The 23,702-nt window shown below is 41.2% G+C and overlaps 2 pseudogenes; both read left to right on the top strand.

Moving 5' to 3' along the window:
* Positions 1-13,621, top strand: part of LOC114619793 — a 20,458-nt pseudogene extending 6,837 nt beyond the window's left edge.
* An 819-nt stretch (positions 13,622-14,440) lies between these two features.
* LOC114619790 overlaps positions 14,441-23,702 on the top strand; it is a 35,066-nt pseudogene continuing 25,804 nt past the window's right edge.

Raw genomic sequence — 23,702 nt, 5'->3', positions numbered from 1 at the left:
TCTCTCTCTCTCTCTCTCTCTCTCTCTCTCTCTCTCCTATCTCTCTCTCCCTATCTCTATCTCCATTTGCATCTCTATCTCCTTTTAAAACACTACAGAACCCCGTCTGATCCGAAACTCATTCTGTAGATCAGGCTGGCCTCCCTCAACCTCACAGAAATCTGCTTGTTTCTGCCTCCCAAGAGCTGGGATTAAAGATGTGTGCCATCATATGCAATTTCTCTTTTCCTTCCTTCCTTGTTGAAAATTAGGGATTTTAAGAGTCAGAGGTTTCAACTAGAAGAAAGTAGTGGGTAAAAACTCAAAAGACCCAGACTCTACTGAGAGCTCTTCCTGCCCCCCCCCCCCCCCCCCTCCCCCCCCCCCCCCCTTCTCCCACCCACCCACACTCCCTCCCTCCCTTGCCCTCTACCTCCTTTGTTCCTTTCTCTCCTCCTTCCCTCCCTCAATCTCTTTCTCCCTCCATCCTTCCCTCCTTCTCTCCCTCTATCTTTCCCTCCCTCCCTTGCCCCCTCCCTCCTTTGCTTGTTTCTCCCCTCCTTTTTCCCTCAATCTCTTCCAAGGCCAACAGACTTTTTTGGAGTAGCTGTGTGAAGAAGGGTTCTGCAGCTGCCCCTGTGCTCCATGAACAAGTGCCTGACTAGCAGCCATTGGCCACTACACCTAGGGCACAGATAGTGGCTGTGTGTGTGCCATATGCTTGCTGCTTTGAAACTCCTTGGCTTAGAGGTGTGTCTGGAAAGGTCTACTTGCATATGTGCAAAGGCTCATGGGTGACTCTGTTTTATGATCTCCAGGCTTCTTCATCATTCTCTCTTCTCTGATGATGAGTCTGCTGTTTGCTGGAAGCTTGCACTTGCCCTACCCCGTGGGAACACACTGAGTGTGTTCCTCTGCCTGTCTCCTCTCAGTAACTTAATTCAACAACTTTCCTTTGTGTTGGGCAGTCAGCTAGCAGTCTGTGGCTGCCCTGCAGCTGTTTGTGGAGCTATCCGAAAGAGCTGTAGCCTGTTTTCTGATGCTGTGAGGCTAGAGGGGCTTGGGCTGGTTTATCAGCACTCAGCTTAGCCAGGCTCTTTTGATGACAAGAAACAGAGGTTCTCTCAAGGTCACACTCAGAAGGGGCCTGAGATTAAGAACCCACAATAAGAATTCTTGCAAAGTTGAAAGCAAAAACTGAAAGAGGCCTCGGTGTTCACAACTAGAAATCAAAGGATAATGAAGTGCTTGGGTCCTTCCTCACAGTGCGCTGTACCTAGCCAGCCTCAGGTCTGTCATGAATAATGTGCAGCTAAAAAGAGTCACGCTGACTTCTGTCCTGCGATGGGGGCTGGTCAACCCGGACCATGGCCCAGGATAGATGTGGAATCAGGCTGAGAATGGCCAACAGACTCAGAAAACTCCCTTTGTCCTTTGACAATGTGAGAAAGTCACCTAGGCCACACTGGCTGTGTGATTTTTATGCTTCTGTCTACTGATCTCACCTCATATTCACGGAGGTCGGTGAGACCGCCCATGGTCCTACCTGGCTTCCCACTGTCCCATCTGGTACGATTGAGTCATCCTCACTGGTCAACCAAAAAAAATAAAAAGGAGAGATTGAGGAGGGAGTCAGAGGTGGGGATATACATATATACATGAAGGGGACTGGTAAAACTTGGAAGGAAGGTGTTGTTTAGACATCTTAAAGAAAAACAGTGTACTAGTATTTTCTATTGATCATGAGTAAGTGGCAGCATGCTGGTAAAGAAGGTGACATGTCTTGGTTGTAATGACAGTGTTAAGACTGAGAATAAATCTACACTTGGCAAAGACTTAATTTGCTGGTCCTTACACCAAGCCTACACATAGGTTAGGTTATACATAGTAAGACTGTACTTCCTGCAGGCTTTTGTTTAGGCAAGCGTTAGGACATCTTAATATATTCTTCCATTAAGGCAGCCCCAGGCTGGAGCCCGGGGTTCCTCCAAGGTTTATTTTGATACAGTGATAGACAGAAGCTAAGATGATCATTCTCGCATCATCAGTCTGAGGTGGAGAGTTCAGTGAGAGCCTCTCAAGTCATTTCACATTTACTAATGAGCTAGCTTTATGTCCCATTTCATAACATTAGGCCTTATCCCCCAGCGGTAAGAGAATAATACAAGCTTGCAGACTCTTCGTGAGGGTTAAATTAGGCCATTCTGTGTAGGTAGGAACACTGAGTTGTCTCTCCCTTCCATCACCCCATCACACTATGCACATTAAAGCAGAGAAAGCTGGGCCAGGAGTTAGAAAGTAGCCAAGGCTTTGCTGGGTTGCTCTGGGGGTAAGAAGTTCCATGCATTGGGATCCCCGCAATTTCAGAAAGCACTAGGTTTGAGACTAAACTCGGTGTGCTGTTATTTTTATTCTTATTATGAATAAAATAAATGGCACAGGGCTGACACTGGGTAAGTTTCTTAGTTCAATGACAGGAGAATTATCTAGTGTAATTTGTTCTTTTTTTCAGAAACTAAGGCATAGAGGGTGAAGTGATTAGGCCAAATGCCCCATGAGTATGGGAGAAGGGAGCTAGACACACTGTGTGTCTACAGCCGAGATCTCTCCCTACTGTGCCCGCTCAGTTGTCACAAGATAACTTAGAGGGCTGCCAGATCAACCTCTCCACTGTCTTTGGAGAAACAACTGTGGGAAACATCTCTAGCTGGGAATCCCAGGAGATAAGCAGGTCCAGCCCAGAGACAGACTCCTAGGGAAAGCAACTTAGAGAGGACATGGGACTGAGGCCATCAAAGGCAGGGAGGATGAAGGCAACACTGACAGGAGACACTGGAGTAGAAGTTATTTCAGGAAGGGAATGGAGAGGACATTCTCACAGAGAGTTACAAGTGGCATGGTGGCAGGGATCTGGAAGGGCTTGACAAGGCTACTGCTGTCATTTCTGCCCGTTGAATGTTCCCAGGAATGATTTTAATATATACGGAATGACAACAGTTTACTGTGGGAAAAAACATCACAGCTGACTGAGTTAATCTGTAGTAGTGGGGCATTTTGGTTACAGAAGTGGGCATGACGAAACATGTAATGAACTATTTGTGACGTTTTGCTAAGTGTTGGATACACTTATTTATGTTTTCCTCCAGGGTTGTTTAGAAGGGTTAGGGTAACTGAGTGACTGGGGGTGAAGCCAAGGGATCCAGGACAAACTCGGGGGGGGGCAGCACCTCCCCTCCACGATGGCTCACGGACAACCAAGAGCCTGTTGATTTGACCCCCATTCTCAAAATGTGAGATCCACAAATTTCCCACTGCAAAGAAGCTCAATGATACTTGCCTTCTCCAGTATATTCTGTCCTAGAGACTCACAGGTCTCATAGGCCTGGGTCTCAGTGACAGACAGGGTGTGGCACAGACACTTCCACAGCGTCTTTGGGAGATGCTCCCATTACAGTGATGGGAACAGGGTGCAGATGGGGAAAGACCAGACCTCTGTGCTTGTTCCGCTTTCTCCTCAGCTCTCAGGAGCCTCCACCAGTGAGAACCTTCTCCTCAGCTCTCAGGAGCCTCCACCAGTGAGAACCATTTGTCCTGACCCTTCCTTGTCACCTTCCCCACAAAAGCAAGTTTTTATTATGTCCAGATTAGAGATGACATTCATATCAAAAAGTTTTCTACGATGTGTATTTCTGCAGAGCCATTTTAAAAGCCATTGTATTTCTATGGCTTTTTTAAAAAAGTCAGAAAATTGCTATGGTTAAATGGACCTCAATTGCAATGTAAAATATTCATGTGTAAAACAACAATAATCTAGAGTAGTATTTGATCGAGTTTTATTAAATGAAAATGGTGGATTATTCACGTGTTCTTGTGCACACCCATGTATCAATTCATTAGACTTTAGTTTTTAAGTTGTTTTTATTTCACAGAAGAACAGCGGAAGGTCCAGGGGTCTGACATTTGCCTTATTCCCATTGTGCCAACCCTCTCTGCTGCCAACATCCCACAGAGCAGCTTCCACTTGTTAGGAAGGTGAATTTAGCTGACTCACCATAGTCACCACAAGTTCATGGTTTCATCTGGATTCACTCATGGTGCCATAGGTCCCACAGGTTTGACAATGTACAATCACATGTGCTATCAAGCACTTCATATTTAGAATTTGAAAACTTTTTTAAAAATGTTCATATTTAAAGGCTGATAAGTAGGTGGTGGGTATGAGCAAAGAACAAGGACATACATGTATAAACATACTTAAGAAACCTTTTACTTTGCACATCAGTGAGAATATTAATTAAGAAGAAATAGATCTATCTGTCTTACGGAATTTTGTAAAAGAAAGTTGTTACTATTTATATAGTTAGATAACAGAATTGCTGGAGAATATGTTCTGAGAACTACTCAGCTTTAAACAATACAGATTGTCCTCAAACTTTGAAAATTCTAATTCTGGTACTATTTACAGTTAGCTACATTGCTTTTTAATAACTTTGCATTCCTTTCCCACGTGAGAGGAGGGAACACCTCAGGAGGGCTCTATCTGTGGTCTGATATTAATGTTTTTACTACATTGTCCTCTCTATCTCTTTAGTGGTGGCAGTGCTATTGTGAAAATAGGTTTTCACTTTTGCACCTGGTGCTTTATTTAAGAAGAAATACAGGGATACATATGATGCTGCTGCTAACGAGAGCAGGTACTTACTCCATTTTCTGTAGCTGAGATAAAGGTGATCATTTTTAATCAAATATTTAACCTCATTTGGAAATTCACTGTGCAAATTATTTGACTCTGATTTTATAGGTAAATGAAAAGACTAAAGTTAAGGAACAGGCTCAAACAGAATAATTAGATGAATAAAGCAATTAATCCTAAATTGGGGAGGTTGGGGTCAGACTGTATTTGTTGACAATATGATTATCTCTCTAGAAAACTCAAAAGAATCAAGGAAAAAAACTATTATGAACAATAAGGGAATCTGATAAGGCTACAAGTTTTAAAAAATTATATAAAATTATACCACAAACAAAGAACAACCAATCCAAAGGGACAGTGAAGCCAAAGGTGTCATTTTACACAGGCGAAAAAACGAAATGAAACAAAATAAATAAAACAGCTATGAGTATAGATAAGAACAAATTTCTAAGTGACATGGGAAAATTGTGAGGTTCAAATAAAATCTCCTTACTTCTCCTTTCTGCTCCATTGACAGCTATAATGTCCTGTACAATGCTGATGCCATCCTTGAGTAATGATGGCAAAGATCGAAGTGACAGGTTTGCTGGTCAGTAGCCACAAAGGGGTTATTGAGGCCACCAGTGTCCCTTTTTGAACTTTGATCACAAGGTCTATTAAACTACAAGGTATTCCATCCTCATCAAATTCCAAGGCACTCAAGACTGACCTTGGGAGCCTTGTCATCAATGACAAGGCCATCTCTATCTTTAAGGAGACAGCCCCCACGTGGTGCAGAGAACCTGTGTAGTTCAACTGAGTCTTCACTATCATAAAGAAAGACAGGGCCCACTTGAAGGGTGGAGCCAGAAAGATCATGTCTGCCACTTCTTCAGATGTCCTCGTGTTGATGATGCACATGGAAGAGGAGATGCACAGCTCACACAAGACCACTAGCTTGACTCCTGTACCACCAAGGTCACCTATGACAATTCAGTACTGTGGAGGGAAGTAAGACTGCAGTTCGTGTCATCTCTCCTAGTGGAGAGTCTCTCCTTATGGTTATAGGAATGCATAGAGTATGACCTCTGCATCCTCACTGCCATGAGAAGGGACATCCCAGAGCCAAGCAGGAAGCCTGTACCTGCCTACCCCTAATACTGCCATTGTCTGGAGAAAGCTGTCCAATATGGTGGTAAAGTGATTCCTTATGGAGCAGTGATTCTCAACCTTCCTAACGCTGTGACCCTTTAATACAGTTCCTCATGTTAAGTTGACCCTTGACTATAAAATTACTTTTGTTGTTACTTCAAAACTGTTATTTTTTACTGTTATTAATTATTATAATATAGCTATCTTATATGCAGGAGATCTCATATCCAATCCCTTATAAAAGGGTCATTAGATCCCCATGAGGTCTCAACCCAGAGGTTGAGAACCAGTGCCATAGAAATTCATAGCCTATGGTAGCCTCCTGAATTTAACAGTGAGATCTAGTATTCTACCTTTGCTGCTGGATTTGGCATTTCCCTTAAGGACAGTAAAGGTAACTTTTATTCACCAGATATTATCATCTTGGAAGCTTAATGCCTCCATTTGCTAACCTAGGCTTAGTCTTGGAAGTTTCTAGCCTCCATAAAATCTAATCTAGGCCTAGAATGTTTTCAGCCTCTGAGACTTAACTGCTGAATTAGCTCACCCTTTTCTAGCTTTTTCTAGCTGGCTGGTCAACTCAGATGTTCTGGCTCAAAATTCCTCTCCATGCTGACTGATTCAAACTGTCTTCTTTCAGCTTCTGACTGAATTGTTCTGCTTGATCTCATACTAACTTTGGCAAGCTGTTCTCACATTTTTGGCTCCTTTTCTCTAGCTTGTTCTCTCTCTGCAACCTGTCTCTGAACAACTGTCCCAGTAAAACTTCTTCCTTCCTCTCCCCCCTCTGAACTGTTCTTTTAAGTCCTCTCTTTCCTATGCTTCTCCTGTGGGAGTTAGGTGTATCCTATCTCTGACTCGTTCTGTCAAATTTTTTATCTGCTTCATCACTTTGTCTAGCACTCAGTTAGATATCACTTTCAAACATGGGTACGTTCTTCTACAAACTAACTTTTCCTTCATTGTTTGGAATTAAAGGTGTGTGCTAAGGCTGAGTCACACCCAACTAGAAACAGTTATTCCAGTAAACAACACAGACTTGAGGTTCACAGAGTAATCAAATATCCAGAATATTCCGAAGCTTTGCCAAGCTGCTTGTTTCTTTGTTGTGGAGTTAATTATCCAGTTTCCTCCAGCTCCTGCTGCCTTGACTTCCCTGTCATGACAGACTGTAACCAGAACTGTGAACTAAACAGTTCTCCTTAGGTTGCTTTTCCAGGATATTTTATCTCAACAGCCAGAGAAGAAAGTCAGCAAAGAAAAGATAGGATTCTAAATGAAAAATGCAATAAGGTAATAATTTTTAAAATAATGTTTTAATAAATTGGGAATAGAAAAAAGTGTTTCCTAAGTAGTATTTAAAAATTAAACTGAACAAAGTAAAAATATCAGAAAACTCAAATCTGTGTCAAGTCAGAGTAAAGTAAATGATGTATTGGAAAAATATTAATACTTTGTTTCACAAAAGTGGTTGATACTTGCCAATAGATCTGTTTACAATATAAGTAATATATATTTTTATAATTTTATATAGATAATTCACAAAAAAGTGTCCCTTAAACATAGGAAAAGGTAGTACACTTTCTTCAAAATACAAAAATACAAACAAAAAATACCTTGAAATGCCATTTCTCACCATCTCAGCAGCAACCAAAAAAATTATTAAAGATAGTCACTGGCATGTATATAAGTAAAACAAAGAACTAATGTCTACATATGCATGCATACCTACAATTCCTCATAGGAAAAACAGCACACTGGAATAATTAACCTGAAAGAGATAAAAATAGCATTTTTTATTTGCAACTCCAGTTCTAGGGAATCTGATATGCTGTTTTGACCTCCATGGGCACCAGGTCCACATGCAGTGGGCCTGCATAAATGCAGGCAAAATCTTCATACAGGTAACAAACACCTCTCACCCAGGACACTTTCTCTCACCTCCAGTTGAGGAGCTATTAGCAGTTGACAGCTGCAGGAAGAAGCGGAATTGGTATTTTAAAAAAAATATATTAAATGATGTGACCTCTTGGCTGACCTCACACTAGGACAAGCTCCAGTCCCACGACCAGCTGAAGAACATAATCCGGACTTGATGGGAAACAAAACAAGACAAGAAGTAATCTTAAAGTCTGTGGAAACGGGATTGGGAGCCGAGTAAGGGATGGAGTGGAGGGGTGAATGCGTTCAATTACATTGTATGAAATTCTCAGCCTTAATACAAATATTTTAATCTTTAAAAGATTAACATAACTTTGACAACAAAATCAGACAGTGTGAAAGAAATATACTGACCTCATTCTTGAGAATATGTGCAAAACAGCTTTGTTGGCTTGCAGGTGATTCCACTAGACTTCTCCCAGGGACCCAGCAAAAGGTTACATCATCACCTGCAGCCTCATCTGCTGCCGTGGTGGCCAGGGCACACGGTGTGGGCTGCGTAGGAAAGGATTGCCCTTGTCCACCACTCTGGCTCTCTCTCTGTTCCCACACGTTCCCAGCCAGTCTCTCTCCCGTTTCTCTGAACTGCACCCTGTCCCCTGTTCTTTGCCCTCATGGCCCTGATCCTGTCTGCCTGCCTGCCTGTCCTCTGCCTCTACCCCTTCTCCGGGTCCTCGCTCTTCTCCTTTCTGCCAGATAAAGCCCCTTATACCAGGTCTGTTTCATGGTGTAATTTCTCAGGGGGACACCATGGCATGGACTCGCCAGGTACCCGCTTGCCGCATTATACTTCATAACAGCCCTGATAGGACAATTCTAGCAAGTATTTAAAAAATGAAACTGTTAAGCACCTGTTGGTCCTGTCCTCAGGCCAGGGCTGCTCTGCATGCCACTCTCCCACTACTACTGGTCCAAGCCAGCGCTGTCGCTCCTGCCATGATTTGGCCTGGCACAGTCCCCAATCTCCCTCCATCAGCTCCCCCAGCCAGCCCCAGGGCTTCACTTCACTAAGGCAGCAGTACAGCACAACACAGTGGACTTCATTCTTTCAGGAAACAACATCTTAAGTCCTTTGGCCTATTTTCCTGGAGTAAGGAGTTGGCAGCGTCATCCGACATGCTCACAAAGCTACTCAAATAAAAATGGCAGCTTTGTCAGTCGGGGGATTTGACTGTGCTGGTGTTGTTGGACCTACAAGGCAAATAAACAAGAAGCTGAAAGCCTTTCGAATGAAATTTGGGGGGAAAAAAGTGAAAGAACTGAGTCAAAGCAGCACTGGGCATGCGCAGTGTTTACCTCCCATAGTTTGAAGAAGACCTTGTACTGGCCCACTGCAGATGGGTGGGTACCTGGTTGAGTAACACATTTATGAAGTGGTGTATGGTGAAGAGTCCCCTTATCAACATTGAAATCTACTTCAACTCGACTTAGAAATACTAATACTGGAAAAGTCACTCCCCTTTTGATGTTCTTAGTTTTATTTGTTTACTTATTTTTGTTTTTTTTCTGGACAGGGTTTCTTTGTGTAGCCTTGGCTGTCCTGGAACTCACTCTGTAGACCAGGCTGGCCTTGAAATTACAGAGATCCACCTGCCTCTGCCTCCCAAGTGCTGGGATTAAAGGTGTGTGCCATCACTGTTCAGATGGTTCTTAGTTTCATTACTAAAAGAATTTAAGAATGGATCTCTAATGGAAGCTCAAGGATAAATTTATTAGAGATTAAAAGGGGGGCAAGCTGTACATCTTAACAGACACAGGAGGAGAATAGAAAAGGGAAGGGAAGGAGGTCACCACACGTTGGGAAGGGGGCTGGAGAGAAGAGAGGAAGGGCAGGACAAAAAAACATACCTGGGTTCTGGCAGCATCCATAAGAAAGACAGAAAAGAGAGAATGTCGGGTCTTCCTAACCTGGGTCTCAGCAGGCAGACAGATCTAGCCCAAACCCCTGTAGCTGGTATCGACTCTGTTGTGGGAGGGGAGCAATGCTGGAGCAGAAAAGTACAGTGTCTCCTTGCAGGAATAACCATTCTGCCTGTCTTTAGAATGACTAGAGCCACTATCTGGGTGGTCATTTGGCCAAGTGATAGATCTGGCTAGACTGGGATGCTAAAGACTCTTTTCGTTTTATCTGTCTTTTTAAACATTTTTGAGAATTTATATCCTAATACCATATTTACATCAGTTCTCTCCCTCTCCTCTCTCCAGCTCTTCCTATTGGCAGATGTATCTAGCAATTGGTACATCTACAACACAACCCCTAATCTAAGGCTCAGGGTCCAGTGTGGACAAGGGGACTGGATGCAGTAACAGCCAGAGGGTCAGGATTGTCTGTTGTGAGACAGCATCTTCTATAGATAGCTGCACCTGTAAAATCAGAACAGTATGATAGCTGAGCCAATCATTTTGTTCCAATAACCATTAAAGTTCATCTTTAAATTCTCTAATTAATGAATTAAGAATCATCTGGGTGGTGGTGGCACACACCTTTAATCCCAGCACTTGGGAGGCAGAGGCAGGTAGATCTCTGTGACTTCATGGCCAGCCTGGTCTACAGAGTGAGTTCCAGGATAGCCAAGGCTACACAGAGAAACCCTGTCTTTAAAAAACCAGAAATAAATAAATAAATAAATAAATAAACAAACAATAAAACTCAGAACATCAAAAGGGGACTTTTTCTGTATGTGATTTGTTCTGTGTTAGTATTTCCAAGTTAAGTTGAGGCAGATTTGAATATGGATATATATACCACTTCACAAATGTCTTCCCAGCCAGGCACCCATCAGCAACTTCTTCCCACCTTCTTTCAAATTCTTGGCCTCTTATTTTTAAATTATTGTTATATACATATGTGTGTAATTATTGTTTATATTTAAAAATATTCATAATGTTTATTTATAGCATAACTTTCTGAGTTTAATATTGCTCATGTGTATGTGTTTAGGGTTGATCACTTATGATTAGATAACCTATCAGAATGCTTGTTTCTGGAGAATCATAATTATCCGTGTCTTAGTAGCTGTTGACTGCCTATGGCTTTTCATCTGGGAGAAGAGACTTTTGAGATTTCCCCCATCTACATTTTCATGTCACTTTAGGTCTGGATTTATTTATTTTTTAAATAATGTTTTTGTATATAGCCCTTTTGCCTGTGTACGTCTGTGTACCACATGTGTACAGCACCTGTGGAGACCAGAAGAGGGCATCGCATACACTGGAAGTGCAGACAGTTGTCAGCTGCCATATAGGTGCTGGAAATCAGGCCTGGGTCTTCTAGAAGAGCACCAGTGCTCCTAATGACTGAGCCATGTCTCTGGCCTCTTTCACATTTTGGTTAGGGTATCATACAGTTCAGATTTCATGGATGGAGCTATATAGAGAAGATGCTGTCTCACAGAAGACATCCCGATCCTCTGGCTCTTACAGCATTCAACACCCACTTCCACACTGGTCTCTGAGCCTTAGATTAGGGGTTGTGTTGTAGATGTATCAGTTGGCTTGGGCACCCAACAATAAGGAATAGATTGTTACCTTCATGTTGACCAGTTGTATAATCTCTGTAATAAGACTCCATGTGACTCAGAAATAAGTTTATTTGATAAAGAGAACTCATTTCTGTGTAGGTATAATAGTAAGTATTTAGAATGTACTTAGAAATTATACTGGCTTAGGAACATGGCAGTAAGAGATTCTTTTTTCAGGGTCTGTGGCCTCAGTAGTAATGGGCTAGCTTTATAGTGAGTAGTGGGCTACTTTTAGTTGGTAGTGGGTTCGGTTTATACTGTCAGGCATGAGTTTCCTCATATTGAATGGGCTTAAGTCCAATTAGATGGCTCTGGTTACCCCCAGGGTATAGGTGCCACCACACTTCTGGGGATATCTTGCTGTGCTGGTCATTGGTGTAGATTGTAGGCATTACTTGGGCATGACTACTCCTTTTCTGTCTTGGCAGCTTACATAACACCTTGGATACTATGGGGGCTGGTCCTCGAGAAGGACACTTCCAGGTCAGATCTGTCTCAATTCTTCCAGGTCCTCTGTACAGCATACATGTGTCTTCAGTGTCAGAGTCTCATCTTCATTTCTAAGAGACAACCAACGTCAATGGCAGTAGCCTGACTTGGTTTAGGAATCCCTTTAACTTCCCTAACCAACAACTTCACAGGACCAAGGGCCTCTCCTCCCATTGATGCCCTACAAAGCTGTCCTCTGCTACATATGTGGCTGGAGCCATGGGTTGCTCCATGTGTACTCTTTGGTTGATGGTTTAGTCCCTGGGAACTCTGGGTTAGGGGTGTTTGGTTGGTTGATATTATTGTTCTTCCTATGGGGTTGCAAAACCCTTCAGCTCCTTCAGTCCTTTTTCTAATTCCTCCATTGGGGACCCCGTGCTCAGTCCAATGGTTGGCTGGAGCATCTGCTTCTGTATTTGTCAGGCTCTGGTAGAGCCTCTCAGGAGACAGCGATAACAGGCTCCTGTCAGCAAGCACTTCTTGACATTCTCAATAGTGTCTCGAAAAACCTAAAAAACCTAGAAACCTAAAAAAACAAAAACAAAAAAAAATAGTGTATGAATTTGGTATATGGGATGGATCCCCAGATGGGACAGTTTCTGGATGGCCTTTCTTTCAGTCTCTGCTCCACACTTTGTCTCCATATTTCCTCCCTTGAGCATTTTGTTCTCCCTTCTAAGAATGACTTAAGTTGGTCTTCCTTCTTCTTGAACTTCATGTGGTCTGTGAATTGCATCTTGTATATTCCAAGCTTTTGGAGTAATATCCACTTATCAGTGAATGCATACCACGTGTGTTCTTTTGTGATTGAGTTACCTCACTCAGTATGATATTTTCTAGTTCCATCCATTTACCTAAGAATTTCATGAATTCATTGTTTTCAATAACTGTGTAATACTCCATTGTGCCACATTTTCTATATCCACTCCTCTGTTGAAGAACATCTGGGTTCTTTCCAGCTTCTGGCTATTATAAATATGGCTGCTATGAACATAGTGGAGCACGTGTCTTTGTTATATGTTGGAGCATCTTTTGGGTATATGCATACAATTTTAAGTTCACAAAATGGCTTTCCCAAGCATCTCTAGTGTCATTTATCCATCGTCCCTACCTCTATGTTGCCTTCCTCCTCCCTCCCTGGGTAGATACCCCTTCCCATTTTTCCCATTTCCTCATCCATAGCTCCTGGGTCCTAGCATTCCCCTCTCTACAGTTCAACCAGAATTTTCTTTTAATGGTCTTGACTGCTACTCTAACATTATTTTCATTCTTAGAGAGGATGGTAAGTCTGCAGAGAGTGATTCACAGCACATCCAAGCCATCGTGGGCAGTGACATAGAAAACCACACTGCCAAAGTATACTGGCTCTTGGAGATGGTGACAGAGTATATTATGTGAAATAGTCAGACTGAAACCAAGGATGGTCACATGGTAGAGCCTAATCAAATGGTGATTGATGGATGTAAGAAATACATAGGAAGAACATTCAGTAGTGTGTTAGGCAAACTTGAAGGAGGCTTCAATTAGTTCTCATGGAAGACTATTCCAATGCTGAAGAGATCTGCCAGGGAAGACAGACTTTGATTGTGTGATTAACGATGTGACAGTGTTACCAACCTTCACATCTCCAAAAGATTCCACACGGGAGCTTCTCAGACTGACTCTTTTTAATGAAAGTACTGAAGGAGGACGGGAAATATTTCACACTGGGGAGCCATGTCCATTTGAGGAAAGCCCTGTTGCTCTATGAAGAGCAGCGGGCACACCTGTCTTGTCCTGTGGGACTCTCAAAGGAGATCATCTGTGTTCCTTCATAAGTGGACTTGTGTGGGTATGTTCTGATTTGTGGAAGAAAGCTAAGCCATGAAGATGGACATTCCCTCATGGTGTATGCTTCAAGCCACTTCCCTAGTTCCGTATGCTATACATATCACGGTAGCCAGCCAGGCAATGGTCTAAACTGCTTCAAGTTTTTCCTTTTAATTATTATTTTTAATTTTTAAAAAGCCAAAGGAAAATGTATATTTTGATTAGGTTGGGTGCTTATTTTGTGAAAGCCAGCTGCAGGACAATTAAACAGGGCCACAGAAGCCGTAGGATGCACTCACCCTTACAATGTGAATTGTTTTGTTTCTTTGGGGGAGGGGACTTTTTTTGGTTTTAGTGGGACCTTTAGTTTGGACATTTGCCAGAGTGAACATCATTGCTTTGTTCTGGAGAGAAATTCTTGATGATATTTCTTAACCCCCAAAATTGACTTAGATACTAACATTTTGTGATTATGAGAGAGTTCAATAAGTGAGTTAGCAGTAGTTCAATTAAAATTACAAAACAAACAAAACAGAAAACCCTACCAAAACCTCATTTTCAAGTTGGATTTTCAAAGGCATATGAGGACATTTTGTCATTAGAAAAGTTATTAAAGTAATTCACCATCGTTATAAACTGAAGAAAAGCCACAAGATAATCTTAATAAGTAAAACAGAAAAAAGTGCACTCAATAACATTTAAAATACATTTATGGTTAAAATAAAAAAAAATCTTTGGACAATCATGAAATAATTAGCTCTTTCATTACAAATAACTATAAAACTAGATAAAATACATTAATGACTATTCTCAAATGTTAGGCAAAACCAAGGCATGACTGTTGTTACTGGAGGAGTCCTGAGGTGCCCCTGAGGCAATGTCCAAGTACGTTGTATGGAGAACAATGAATTAAACAAGATATATAGTGAAGGTATAGATTTATTAAAAGCAAGAGTACAAGCAAAGTGTATACTCCATGTCTGAACAGGTACGGCCCTCATAGACTCATGCGTTTGGATGCTTGGTCCATAGGAGTGGCACTAGTAGGAGGTGTAGCTTTCATGGAAGAAGTGTGGGGCTCAAGCTACACCCAATATGACACACCGTCTTTCCTTGCTGCCTACAGATCAAGAGGTAGAACTCTCAGTTCCATCTCTGGTGTTATGTCTGTCTGCTCATTTCCATGTTTCCTATCATGACGATAATGGACTAAACATCCAATAAGAAAATGCTCAGCTCTTTCTCCAGCATCATGTCTGCCTGTACACTGCCTTGCTTCTTGACATGATGATAATGGACTAAATCTATGAAACTGTAAGCCAGCAATTAAATACATTCTTTTGTAAGACTTGTCATAGTGATAGTGTTTCTTCACAGCAATGGAACCCTAAGACACTCCAGAAGGTCACCAGTCTAGCAATCATGTGACTCAACAGAACCAAGTTCTTTTGGGGAATGGGTTTTGAGTTTAGAAGGTGGAAGGATCCAGGAGAGAGGATTAGGTGAATCTTTACCTTAACTGACAGATGGACTATTATGAAATTTTGGACAATTATAATATCTGTATGAATCTGTGCATGTGTAGGCTGTATATCCCATATTTGTGACCATGTGTGCACCCTGTCAAGCATACTCAAGAGTTGACATACATATAAGGTTTTCCTCCCAACTCTCACTCCCCTTGTTCCCAATACTGTTTAAGCCTGCCTCTCTTTCCACTAGGAAGTTCCTGACCCCAAATTACCCACAGGAAGACCAGAGGGGAGACACCGAGGGAAGGGGCAGCATTATTTTCCCAGGGGAGTTCCAGGTATGTGGACTGTCTTTATCTGGACTACCTCAGTATGGCATCCTGAAAGAAGGCATTGAAGTGCAACTAATTGTACAGTTACCTGCCTGTAGGCACTGTCCAGACAGCACAGAGAGGGCAGCATGCCCAGAAAGAGCACCACAGCCCTGTGGAATGAAGGAGACAGACATAGCTATGGCTCCTGAGGAGGAATGTGCAGAGCAGACTGCCCAAGGAGAAGCTACAGGAAAAGGGGACATGAATATCAACATTGGGAACTCACTGATCCTTTGACCAAAGGCAAAAGTATGCATAGTGAGATTCCACAAGCCTGGACACAAATAAAGACCCACCAGGGAAGAAAGAACAGAGAGGCAGCTGCTTGATCTGAATAGTTAGTGGGGCTCCCGAGGTCAGGATAGCTAAGCAATCAGAATGATGGAACTTCACTGGACCCTGAACTTTTGGTAAAGCCCCCAGAGATGGGCTCAACTCTGTCTAGGTACACCATTCATCCTAATGGAGCTTGCAGAAAACCTTTCAAAACAATAGGTAGATGCATACAAAGAAAGAAACCTGATACTCTATTTCAACAATGCAATGTTTCAATGTCCAGTATGAGACAGATTGGCTAAGGATTAAACATTGTTATGTACTACTAAGAATGTTAATATAGGGCCGGAGTGTCGGCACAGTGGTTAAGAGCACTGGCTGCTCATCTAGAGGGTCATTCCTAGAATCCATGTGGTAGTTCACAACCCTGTCGTTCCAGTTCCAGGAAATCTGTGATGCACAGACATGCATGCAGGCAAAGCACCCATTTACATAAAACTGAGCAGAAGAAAACATCACTGTCATGAAAGATTTGCATTGCAAATGACTTTAGCTAAGTATCTGTTTTTACTTCATTTCCTTAAATAAGGTAAACTCTTAGGAAGGAGTCACTTCATAGTTGAGTGACAGCTGCTAGATCCTTCCTTTACGCCTTGCTGCCCTAGGTGGGTGCTGTCAGCCAGTGGCACTTTCTTCTGAGCACTGTACTATCTCTTTAAAAGAATTCCACTCCAGCTTCAAGAACCAATCCAAGCACAGCAGCTGCTTAGAACTGTGGTGGGCAGATTTCTGTGAGTGTGAGGCAGGCCTGGTCAACATAGTGAGTTTCAGGGCATCCAGAGCTACATAGTGAGACCCTGTCTCAAAAAATGAGAAGGAAGTCTCTTTTAGGAAGTCTTGCTTCAGTCATTCCTACCCCAAGCAACTTCCATTGGCTTTGGAAGTCTCCTCTCTGGATAAAACAAGCATGGTCAACTGTCTGACCCTGCTCTCTTTGCAATTCTCTCTCATGTTGGAGTATGGAGGGAATACCTCCTTCAGTGACTGGGGAAAGCCTGGGATTAATGTTTGCTTATACAAGGCCTGAGCTTGCTTTGTGTGCAAGGTTTGTGATTGGCTGCGCTAGAAACTCTGCACCATGTGCTGTGAGTGGTAGAATCTGATTCGTGCACTAGTGTGTCACATCATTTTTCTTGCTCTGTAAATAGGCTACCTCTCAGTTTTGTTGTGTCAGCCCTCGAGACTTCTCTGTGCTGTGTATCATATTTTAGCATTAGAACACAGTAAAGGCTTTTTCCCAGTGGTTGCATGTGGTCTTTATCATAAGTATACCGGGCTGTCCTGGTTTCACAAAGAACAGGAGGGCAGCTGCTGGGGCTTTTGCTCTCCACACACAGCAGCAAGGTAGTCAGAAACAGAAACTGTAGGGTAGGGATCCGAGGGTCCAGAAGGCAGAGGCTATGACAAGACAAGGGAAGAGCTGCAAGCACCTGTTACTAGAAGCTCAGGGGGTGTAAGACATAGGAACATAGGAACATAGGAACATAGGAAGATGGAACACTGAGTGGCTGATGGTACTCAAAGCCCCGAGCAATAAGCCGAATGCCTTAGCATCTAGAGCCATGTAAGTCACTGGCTTTGAAAGTTTGGACCAATAAGTTCCAGTTCTCAGGGCTGTGAACCATAAGTCTTTTAAGGCCCGGAGACTCTAGATCTCACGGCTTAGAAGTAAACTCCTCTAAATCTGATCCAATTCGTATGTCTGTGGCACAAGAACGCAGGATTGCCAACATGGAAGGAGCTACTTTTCTTTGCTTGCAGTTTCCATTCAATAGAGAAAAAGGATCCTGAACCAACCACAGGAATGTCATGCCTAGCAAAGTTAAAGTCAGGAGAAATACAGACAATAAAACACTTAACTAAAAGGAAAATCAGTTAATAGATACAGACCCAGAAGCCACAGGAATGACAGAAATAGTAGACAGAACTTCTTCATAAATATGTTTAAAAACTTAAACACACACACATAAATTAAAAGAATTGATGAGTCAAAATAGAGAAAGGGAACTCTTCTAATTATAGAAGTGAGTTGAGAAAATGACTTGTGGATAAAGCCAACTGTCACCAAGCCTCCCAGGGTCCTACAGGAAGCATCAAACCAGCTCTTACAAGGTGTCCTACAACTTGCACACGCATCTCATGGCATGCATCCAACACACACATACACAAATGAATGAGCAAATAAAAGCAATAAAAAATAAAACAAGAATTACAGAACTAAACAGTACATTATACCGAACAAAACACCAGTTGGATAAAATTATCAGATTAGATGTTGCTAAAGATCAGGACCCTTGAAGACAAGCTAGGGGCTCTAACCCAAAGCTCAGAAATAAAAACAAAAATGCTTTGAAAGTGAACAAGGAGAGAAGAAGAAAAGAGATAAACAGGAAGAAAAGGATGTAGAAAAAATGGGAAAATTATTTATAACTGAGAAATAGTAAAGGCATAACATGAACGTTAACAGACGGCACTAACAGCATTGATTAGAGGCAGATATGTGATTTGTGCTGTAACTTAAGACATCTTTAAAAATGATTACCTTCTAAGTTACAAATAAAAGTATAAAGAACATGGAATTGACCCCAAAATGACAAAAGCAAAACCAAATTTCTAAAGTTCATAGCACAAATGATGCAAAAAGTTGATAATTAAAAGAGAAAACCCATAAGACAAATAATTGGTTCTTTGGAAGAATATTAAAGTTGAAAATTTCCTAACTAATCTGTCAAAATCCATATAAAAATGCCATTATGGGGACTAAAAGAGGAAAATCTATTACAAGTCCTTCCTAACATTAAAATGGCAATAAGGGAATTTTATGAACGAGTCTGTGACACTTGTGACATTTGACACTTTGTATAAAAATGTAAAATTTCTTGAAAGACAAAATGTAATGAAATATATACAAAAAGAAATAGAAATCGTGAGTGCCCATTATCAGTTGAAATTAATTTTTAATTGAAAACTTAGTCATGAATTCAAATTAAGTTAATAAATTAAAACTGAACCCAGAGAGCTATTTAGATGGTTCAGCAGCTACAGACTGAGTTCCAGGATTGGTTCCCGGCACCCATGTCAGATGGCTCATACATACATAACAGCCCGAAACTGCAACTGCAGGAGATATGACACCTCTTCTGGCCTCCACAGACAAGCATATGTATATGTATGTATGTGTGTGTGTGTATGTGTATACACATGTATTCACATGCGTTCACACACACACATACACGCACTTAGAAATAATAGAAAAATCTTTTAAAAAAAGTCCAAAGTAGTCCAGATAACTTTCCTGTTTAATGTTATCAAATAATGATGAAATAATGATTTTTTTATATTTTATAAGATGTAATTTAGTATTGTATATTGGAGTTGTAATCTATAAATCATATAGTTTTATGCTGTAAGTTAATTCGTAAGGGCCACACAATCCTGATAGCTAACCATGAAAAAAATTAGAAGAAAACAGAGTAACAAAATAATCCATATGAACATTAATGTAATTATCCCTATGAAAATCTTAGAAATGTGATTTTTCAATATGAGGGAAGGATGATACTTCATGACCAAGAGTTGATTCCTGGGATTAATGGTTGGCTTAACATTTTACAGTCGATTGTCATAAATTAATATAATTGGGGTTTGTTTATAATGCAGAAAACACATTTGAAAGTTCTTCAACTTCCAGTTGATTTTTAAAACGCCCTCAGAAATCCAAGATGAGAAATGAATTCTATCACTATGTGAACATAAGACATTAGCGAGGAATTCCTGCTGACATTGTTCTCACTGATGAAAGACTGGCTACATTTCTTTTGAGAAGGAGAGCAAACAAACAGAACACAGGCAAGTAAACAGTGAGACAAGGTTTTTATTTGTAGAGAACACAACTATAAATATAGAAGATTCTAGAGTCCAGAAAAGTTATTGTAGCCAGTAAGTGAATTTAGAAAGGCCATAGTGTGTTTGTTATTCAGGTACAGTATTGTCTTAAAAACTATGTAAAATCGAAAACACTTGTTATGTACTGGCTGCTGTAGATCAACCTAGAATGGTGGTACAAGATTGTATTTTCAATACCAGGGAGGCTGAAACAGAAGGATTATAAATTTAAGGCAGCCTGCATGACATAAAGTCTATCTCAAACTGAGGGACATCTGGGCATAGAATGCGTGATTACTGCTTGCTTGATAACCACAAGTTTTGTCTTGAGTCTAGCATTTCACACACAAAGAAAAGAATAAATTAAGGGAGGAAGGAAAGAAGGGATGGAAGAAGGAAGGAAGGAAGAAAAAAAGGAAGGAAGGAAGGCAAAGAAAGAAGTAGAGATAAGAAGAAATGGAAGAAAGGCAGGGGGGAAATGGAGGCAAGAGGAAGAAAGAAAAGAAAAATGCTAGGCACTGTTTAGTTGAGCACTCTAACTTAGGCTGTCTGGGGAAGTCATGACAAGTGTCAGCTGGGGCTGCCATCTCCTCTGAAGATGGTCAAAGCATCACTTGCTGGCAACATCCTATCCCTCACGATGCTCCGAGTTTTTCTGGTTGTGTTTTGAACCTTGTGTTAGCCTTTCTTGTTGAATGATCTTCTGCCTTCCTTGTGGCAGGTGACTTCTATCACAGTGAACGAGAAAACGAAAACTAGGTTCAACAAGATAGAAGCCAGCTTTTGAACTCCAGCCTGGGAGTGTCTCTCACCTATTTGATTGTGTTTGTTAGAAGAACATTACCAAGTAGGTTTAGCTCAGAAAAAGAGAGAAAGGGATTACTCAAGAATATAAATATGAAAAGAAGATATCATGGGGTATATAGACACTGTCACTACATTCAAGATATGTAATCACCTCACAAAAAAGAATTATAATTGAAAATGAAAAAACTTTAAAACACTATTTGTAATATCATCGGAAATACAAAAGGCCTAAGGAACAGAGTTTATGAAAAAAGTGTAAGACCTTTATAATGAACACTAAAAACCAACACTGAGCTAAGTATAAATTCTGAATAGATAGGTGGTCAAACACATTTTGTTCATGCATTGAAAAAACTCAGTATCATTGTAGTATCTGTTTTGTTTTGTTCTGTTTTTTTACCAAATTGATCTGTGGTTTAATCCATTTCATCTAAGATGATCTGTAGAGTCAATATAATGCCAGTTAGCTCTCAGCAGGATTTTCAGAGATTGCAAACAAACTCATATGGAAATACAAAAGACATAGAATAGTCTAAAACAACCCTGGACAATAAGAACAGTGGTGGAAGACTTAAACTATCATATTTTAAAGCTTAATTTAAGCCCCAGTAATTAATGCAGTGTGGCATTCTTTGAAAGACAAATAAATAATTGAACTAAATAGAGAACAGAGGCAAAACCAAGCTTATGAGACTTGGCAAAACCATGCTTATGTGACTTGGCAAAACCAAGCTTATGTGACTTGATTTTAATCAGGACACTTTAACACCTCTTGGAGAGAGGTACTTTTGCAACATGAAGGAAAACATATTCTCACTGATATTTCACACCACATAAAAATTAATGTGAGGGGTCAGTGAGATGGCTCACTGGATAGAATGTTTGAAACAAAAGCCTACCAACTTGAGGTGATCCCTAGAACAAAGGTGGGGAAAGAGAACTGACTCCACTAAGTTGTTCTCTGTCATCAGCACAGGTACCAGTGGCACCCATGCACTACCTGCAACAGACACACAGACACATACAGACACACACAGACACACAGATACACACACACACACACGGACACTCACACATAGTAATAATAAACAAAAGCTTAAACAGTTCATCTGAGCTGATCAAATAACCTAAACACGAAAGCTAAACCCTCTAAGGAAAGCACAGGCAGCTGTAGCATACAGCTCTGAAATGGGCACAGGTTTGTTTCTTAGACAATCCTCTCAGAATCATTATTATTAAAACAAATGGGAAAAATCAACAATAGAACTTCTACATCCCAAAAATTAATATTCAAAGGAGCAATGGTAACCTGCACACCAGAGAATCAAATATTTCTGATACACTTAGCTGACAGAGGTTTTTGTGTCTAGAAGGAATACACAGCATAAAAAAAGACTTGTTAGAGTGAGTTAAATATGAGAGACAGGCAGTTCAACAGTGGCCGGCTCATGTTGCAGGGATGAGAAGCCAGCAGCGCAGTCAGGCTCAGCAATGGTGGGGTCATACTGAAAGCCTGGGGGATCCCTAGGGAGATGGAAGTTCTCTGGTCCACTCGGAAGTCCAAAACTGCCGGGTTCCCTCATCAGCGAAGATGGCAGTAGTGACAGCCATAACAGCACTGGCCAGCAAGAAGTGAAGCCTCCTTCTACCTCACTGCTGTGGGGAGTGCTATCTAGTTTGGGGAAGGGGCTTCCCACCTTAGTTAATTCTTCCTGAAAATGCCTTCAGAGACCTACTGAGAGAAGAACCTTTCCGTTGATAAAACAGATTAGACAGCACACCCAGTTAGTAAAATAACTCGGGGGGGGGGGGAATGGATACACATCTGCAGGAGGAGTGTGAATTAGCATTCTTTGGGAGAATAAATGTGTGTTACGCTTGCCAATAAGAATAGTATTTGATGCAGCAATTCTACACTTAGCCCATAGCCCCTGAGGGAAAAACGTGTATGTGTGCACAGAAATTATGTACAGCAATGTTCATTACAGCAAGGCATGTGGTAGGAAAATATTCTGGAAACCCATAAATGTTCCTTGGTATTAAAATACATAATCCTGCCTTCTTGTGCTATGATGTAATAGTCAGCAATGAAAATGAATGATCCAAAGCTAATTGCAGCAATGTGGATGGATCTCATAAAATAACACTGAGAGAAAAGCAAGTTGCAAAGGGATGCATGCTGTATGAGGATGACTTCCTCCTGGTGTCTATTACAGCCCATTTTGTTTCAGGATGGATAGACAGATGACAGTTAGCTACTGAGGTGAGCAGCTAGATGACAGTGTAAGACAATGTAACACTGGACTCAGTAACAGAGACCAGAGGTCCAGACTCCCGCATGCTTTGTATTCTAGCTTTATGGTGATGTGCTAACTACAGGTTTAGGCAACTTACTTACCTTTGATGTGTATAGTCTTATCATTTGTTAATGGGAATAAATGTAGTATCTAACTCATTGTGCTGTTATAGGGATTGGCGCAGAATGAATCTTTTTAAAGTATTTGTAAAGTCTTAGGATTATATGTTAGTTCCACAGATTCTAGGAGAGAGACCACAAATCATCATGGCCAAATAAATTAATGCAAGTGTTTTTTATTGTTGTTGTCTTTGTTGTTGTTTTGTGTGTCTCTGTATGTGTATATGGGCTATCTCCCCTAAAGGTGGGATTCAAGAGATGCACATCGGACATGGGAGAGACAAGGAGTTTGTATGTCAGGAGTAAGGGGTTTGCAAACTGGGGAATAGGCAGGCAAACAGGTGGGGTTACAGAAGCAGAACATCAACATAGCAAGTTGGTCGTAACAGCCTCTTGGAAAACAAAGACATATTTGCAAGATAGCCATAACGAGGTAGTCATAATAATCTTTTGAAACAAGGGCCTGGTTGTTGTTTCCTGGAGCAAGCAGTATAGAACCATTTGTAGTTAAGGTTACAGGTGGGGGATAGCCTAATCTTTGAGAAACAGATTTGATCATAAATAGAAATAAATCTAGTTTGTCTTTACTATAAGATGGCTTTCAAGCCTAAGCCGGAGGTAGGCTGGTTCTTCACACTGCCTTCTGAGTGACTGAATCAATCAAATCATGAGAGTAAGATTCTGGAGAATGATTTCTGGTGTGGTAGAAGAGAATTTTCAAGATTGTAGACATGGCTCAGAGACACACAGCGTGTATTTCTCACGTGCAAGGCTTGTGACCTGTACTGATTCTCTGTGGTATAAACCAAACCAAACCAAACCAAACCAAACCAAACCAAACCAAACCAA

This window comes from Grammomys surdaster, unplaced genomic scaffold (assembly GCF_004785775.1).
Source record: "Grammomys surdaster isolate TR1022 unplaced genomic scaffold, NIH_TR_1.0 165, whole genome shotgun sequence".
Classification (NCBI taxonomy): domain Eukaryota; kingdom Metazoa; phylum Chordata; class Mammalia; order Rodentia; family Muridae; genus Grammomys; species Grammomys surdaster.
The sequence above is the reverse complement of the archived record's forward strand: the minus strand, read 5'-3'. Positions and strand labels throughout refer to the sequence as shown.